Source organism: Tupaia chinensis, unplaced genomic scaffold (assembly GCF_000334495.1).
Source record: "Tupaia chinensis unplaced genomic scaffold, TupChi_1.0 Scaffold000074_1, whole genome shotgun sequence".
In the NCBI taxonomy this organism is placed as follows: domain Eukaryota; kingdom Metazoa; phylum Chordata; class Mammalia; order Scandentia; family Tupaiidae; genus Tupaia; species Tupaia belangeri.
This window is the reverse complement of record NW_006159534.1, coordinates 7,260,356-7,266,790: the sequence shown is the minus strand read 5'-3', so window position 1 is coordinate 7,266,790 and position 6,435 is coordinate 7,260,356.

The window sequence follows — 6,435 nt, the reverse complement described above, 5'->3', positions numbered from 1 at the left end:
CGCTCTCTGTCTGTGTGTGTGTGTGTGTGTGTGTGTGTGTGTGTGTGTGTGTGTCTGGTGAGCACACAGGCCCTAAAGCAAATTTTTTAAATAATAATAGATAAATTTTTTTAGAGTTTTTATTTGCTATAGGGTGCATGCACTCCCCAGAAAGAGGGACAGAAAGTGACAAATGATCCCTCAGGGCGGATGGTCATGCCGCAATCCCTTCTACTCCAGTGTCTTAGGATTTTGGCATGCACACACAAGTGACCCAGAGTGATTTTCAAGCCACTGGGTTCAGGACTCAAACCACGGTCGACCACGTGGGAATCCAATGCCTTAACTACTATGCTGCTGCTGGTTCCATAAATAAAAATTTTTAAATGGATAAATAAGTAAAAAATAGTGGACTGTGGCCAGCAGGTGGCATAGAGGTTAAGGCACTGGACTCCCATGTGGTCGATCACAGTTTGAATCCTGGACCTGGCAGCTTGAAACTCACATCAGGTGTGTATGCATGCATGCCCAAAATCCCAAGAGGAGACTGGAGGAGAAGGAACTGTGGTGTGGCCATCCCCCTGGGGGGGGGGCGGTGATGGCTCACATTCCCTCTCACCGTCTCTCTCCAGTGAGCAATCGCTTGAGCCCTATGGCAAAAGCCTTAAAAGAAAAACAAGAAGATGCAAAGGCAATCTGATGTCAGAATGAGCTCCTGCCTCACGGGCTCACCTGTCACATCCCCTTAGAGAAGGTCCTAAACTGGCTACCAAGAAAACACAGACAAATCTTCGTCACCTGTGAAATACAGTCATGAAGCTTCCATTTTGTTGGCAAGTAGTTTTGTCTGACTCGATCCTCTATCAGCTTTTCTCACCTGGGGCCCCAGAAGAGAAGCAGTCCTTTTTGGCTGAAGGCATCGGCAGTAGAGAACAGTCTTAGTTATGTAGTATTCTAGGGCGAGCCAGACTAAACTATTTTCTGCATTTAGCGATTCGGGTAACTTCGACAGAAAAAGATACTCATTTGTTTTGGGGGAAGTGATAGATGCTAATTTTCCCAAAGCAGCTTTTTTCCTAACATGTCCTATAGTATAACAATACTTAGACAAGACAGTTAAGATTATAGTCTTCTCCATTTTAAATCCAAGCATAGGAATTGTAAAAGGCAAATATAAATTCGTTAAGTGTATCTAGCAAAACTGAATAGCATTTATCTTCAGAATTATCATGCAACTCATTTGTATAATATAATGATAGAATTCGTTTCTGCTCTTCATCCAGGAGACCAGGTCTTTTAGAGCATCCTAAGAAAAAGGGTAAGATTTGCCAAGTATGCTCATTTCTCAGAGAAACCTATTTGTTTCAGGACATTTTACTTTAAAATTATACTCAGTGAAAACAAAATCATTTAAGGCGCAGCCATTTCTGCCATTATTAGATCATGTAATTACTGTTTTGGAAGTGAAGGTCTCATTAAGTTTTAGTTTCATAGAATGTAAGGTTCCGAACCTGACGTACCTCCTAATAGCAACACGAAGCTCTTTCGTATTCATAAATTTCATACCTGTAATGGAGCAAGAAGAAAAGCGAGCCTCAGAGACGTCTGGGTCCACCATTCCGGCGATGGGTGAGGGCATCCTGCAGTCTCTGTAGAGTATGGCAGGGCAGCAGAGCTTGCTCTCTGCCTTCAACTAATTGGTAAATAATATTAGTTTGAGCTGCTCTGAGGCCAGTCATGATGCTTTTAGAGCACTGCTTCTTGGAAGGGCAGCAGAAAGCTAATCAGAGTTGACAGGATAATTCCTCTCTGCTCAGTGTCAAAAAAGAGGACTTCTTGACTACAACTTACTGTGCTCAAGAAATTTGATTTTTATATGGTTCATCAGAAACAAAGGTAAAACTACGACCAGTAAGAAAACCTCAAAATATTATTCAAAGTGCCAAATATATTTCAGTTCTTCTTCATCGGATTTATTGAGCAGCTACTATTTAAAAAGTAGTCAACTGGGGCTAGCGGGTGGTAAGGTGGTTAAGGCACTGGACTGCAACATGGCCAACTGTGGTTCGAGTCCTGAACCTGTCAGCTTACTTCTTTTTTTCCTCACTTTCCCTATCTCTCTCTTTCTCTCTCTCTCTGGTGAGCACACATACCTTATAGCAAATTTAAAACAATAATAGTAAATAATTTTTTTTAAAGTAGTGGACTAGGCCCAGCAGGTCGTGTGGTGAAGAGGCTGAACTCCCACATGGCCAACCTCAGTTCGAGTCTTGGACCCAACAACTTGAAATCCATGCCAGACACATGTGTGTGCGTGCCCAAAATCCCAAGAGGAGAATGAAGGAAAAAGAATTGTGGCATAGCTATCCCCCCTGTGGGTGATTTCTCACTTTCCCTCTATCTTTCTCTATCTTTCTCTGGTGAGTGCATATACCAATGGCAAAAACTTAAAAAAAAAAAAAAGAAAGAAAGAAAGAAAGTAATGAATTAAAACCTGGAAAGACTAAGTGAAATAAAATATTCTCCATTTTCTCAAGGTAGGTGAAAAGATGGGTGACTGTGAACAATAAATGGCAAACACACCCATTCTCTGGACCTTAGCTGCATCACCAGTAAAAATGCTAGGATTTGACCAGTTAACTTCTAAGGCCTCTTTTGTGTTAGGAAGAAAAAAATAATAATGAGAACAAAGAAACAGGGCCAGCCAGGGGCGTGGTGGTTAAAGCTCTGGATCCCACATGGCCAACTGCACTGTTCAAGTCCCAGACCCCGTGGCTTGAAAAACATGCCATGCACATATACAAGCATGTCCAAAATCCTGAGAGGAGAGTGGAGAGGGGGTTGTAACGTGGCCACCCTCCCAGTGGGATCATTTCTGACATTTCCTCTTTCTCTCTGTTTCTCTCTCTCTCTCTTCAGTGAGTGCATGTGCTCCCATAGTAACAGAAAACAAAAAGAAACTCCCCACACACACAAAAAAAACTAAATCAAACAAACAAAAAAGCAAAGAAACAATGTTCTCATTCCTAGAAAATAGTTTTACCTCAAATTCCATATATTTTTTAAAGTGTATTTATTTTATAATTACTTATTTATACTTAATTGTTGTACATCTTCATGAGGTATGATACAGTTTTTCAAAACATGCATATATATGGTAGGTACTCAATAAAGATTTAAGATACACAGGGAGCCAGCGGGTGGCATGGTGGTTAGGAGCACTGGACTCCCACATGGCTGACCGTTGTTCAGGTCCCAGACCTGGAGGGTTACTTCCTAACTCTCTCTCTCTGACCAAACTGGAAAGTAATAATAATAATTAATTAATAAGTTAAATAAAATAATTCTAAAAAAATAAAGATTTGAGAGACACATAAGTACAAATGGGTTTTTCACTGTTACAGAAAATTCCGGTCATCCATAAAAATCCATTCTCTCCTTCTTCAGAGACACAGCTGGACCATTCCTCCCACTCTCCCTTGTGTTATTCCTTTTTTTCTTTCTTTCTTTTTTTTTTTGAGATATATTTTTTGCTATAGGACACGTGCATTCGCCAGAGAGAGACAGAGAGACAGAAAGCGAGAAATCACCTCCCTAGGGGAGATGGCCACACCGCAATCCCTTTTCCTTCATTCTCCTCTCAGGATCTTGGGCATGCACGCACACTCACCCGGCATGAGTTTAAGCCACCAAATCGGAACTTGAACTGTGGTCAGTTACATGAGAGTCCAGCAACATAGCCATTACACCAACTGCTGGTCCCCCTCCCTTGTGTTAGGTGTGGCCATGTGACCAGTTTTTGCCAATGGAAGAGAAGTGGGATTGTGGTAAACCACTTTCAGACCAGCCCATAAAATCCTCCTATATACATTTCTTCATGCTCTTTGCTTCCTCTGGGAGATGCAGGGACCGAGGTCCTAGGGATGGTAGAGGCGACACTGCAGTGCAAGATCTCTGAGTACTCGAATGACCACGGGGCACAGCTGCCTCCTGACCTGAACAGCAGTCAGCAATTCCAGGGGTGCAAATTATAGTGTATGCCACTGAATTTGAGGGGTCATTAATTCAACATTACTTACCTAATACATCCAATGGAAAATTGATCACAGGATGAATTTAAGTAAGCCTCTCTCTAGCATATTTACAATGACAGAATTTGGCCTGGCCAAGGTTAAGAAATTCTAACCCTGAAAATATCATTATGCTGTGCTTAACAAATACTGAAATCAGAACTTTGCCGATATAAAAATTTTGTTGCGAAAGTATTTTCTTAAGAGCAAACTTTAGTAGGACATTTAGATTTTTTAACCTATTTTTTTTAAAGAGAGATTTGAGCACATGCACTCACCAGAGAGACAGAGACAGAAAGTGAGAAGTCAACTCTCAGGGGGATGGCCATATGGCAGTGCAGTCCCTTCTCCATTCTCCTCTCAGGATCTTGGGTATGCACGCGCACACACACACACAGTGTGAGTTTTAAGCCATCAGGTCCAGGACTCGAACTATGGTTCATTACATGGAACCCCAGCAATGTAACCATTATGCCATCTGCTGGTCCCTCTTCGATCTATTATTTAAACCAAATGTAGCACAGTAAGCCAATTGTAGCTTATTTACATTTATTTTTAATTTGTTGAAAGTGTTTGTATCAGAATCAATTATATTTTGTATTAATGACTTGATTTCTTGTCTATATCATAATTTACTAGTATGGATTTTATTTTTTGAATGTTTTTAGGAATCATTACATATTTTTTTAAGAGAGATTTTTCCTACAGGGCGCATGTGCTAACCAGAAAGACAAAGAGAGAGACAGAAATACAGAGAGAGATAGAAAGACAGAAAACAAGAAATCATCCCCCGGGAAAATGGCCATGCCACAATGCCTTCTCCTCCATTCTCCTCTTGGGATTTTGGGCATGCATGCACATGAGCCCAGCATAAGTTTAAAGCAGCGGGTCCAGGACTCAAACCATGGTCAACTACATGGGAGTCCAGCGACATAACCATTACACTATCTGCTGGCCCAGGGATCATTATATTTCAAGGGCCCTTGAGTCAAATAAAGCATATCAAAATATTGTTAAAAAACATTTTTTCTCCCATGAATTCTTTGACAGTGATAAATTTTACTATTTTTAGTTTTACTATTATTATTATTATTTAATTTGTTATAGGGCACGTGCGCTAACCAGAGAGAGAGAGAATGCAAGTGAGAAATTACCCATCAGGGAGATGGCCATGCCACAGTTCCTGCTCCTCCATTCTCCTCTCAGGATTTGGGGCATGCATTCACATGTGCCTATTGTGTTTTTCAAGCCTCCTGGTCCAAGATTCAAACTGAGCTATCAACCATGTGGGATCCAGTGCCTAATCACCACACTACCTGCTAGTCCTATTATTTTTGTGGACTTTTTCTTTCTTTTTTTTTTTTTTTTTTTTTTTTAGGCTTTTGCCATAGAGTATGTGTACTTGCAGGAGAGAGACAGAGAGAAAGTAAGAAACCACCGCTTGGGGGAGGGCCATGCCACAATCCCTTGTCCTCCATTCTCCTCTCAAAATTTTGGGCATGCACGCACACACACATACACACCTGGTATAATTTTCCAGCCTCCAGGTCTGGGGTTCAAGCCAAAGAGTCAACCATGTGGAATCCAGAGTCTTAATTACCTTGCTTCCTGCAGGTCCTTGTGGTCTCTTTACTAGCAACATTCACTGCGAGAGTCAAAGTGACCCCAGGTCAAAATGGTGGGGCCAAAGAAACCTACTTACTTCACTTACAGAGATCTGATTTTGACCCAATTTAGAAATATGCTCCTCTCCCAAAAGGCTCTGCCCTCCCTCCCCTCTGCCCCTCCCATTTAGGGTGCAGAAGAGGGTTTTCTCCAGTTCCTTATAACTTACAGGCAGATGAAGGATGACAAAGTGGTTCCAGTCGTTCTGCTGAGGAACTGAAAGCAAGTTTCCAATATAAACGTCCTAGTTTGGAATCAAGACTTGTCCCCTCTCTCTGAGAGGATTAACCACCAAGAAATGAGGCTGTGAGGGTGGGCCCCATGGCCGAGTGGTTAAGAGAGCCAGATCTCACCTGGTCAAGCACTGTAATTGAATCCTGGTCCCCTCGTATTGAAAAACCTACCACGCATGTGTGTGCTCAAGCCCCAAACCCTGACGGAATGGGGAAACGAAGAAGGGATGTGATGTGAACACGTACCATTGGGAGCGCTCTCTCTCACCATCTACCTCTCTCTCAGGTGAAGACGCATGCCCTCTGACAACTAAAACAAAGAAAAAAAAAGAAAAGATAAAATGAGAGGCTGTGGTAGATAAATGAATGTCCAATTTACCTGAAAAGAAGTCTATTCCCCTCGCTTCAGAGTTTACTGTCCAAGAAGGCTCTTGTTCTCATACCTACAGTTTTCATTCTTGCCTCTTTTTGTTTTAGAACAGAGATTT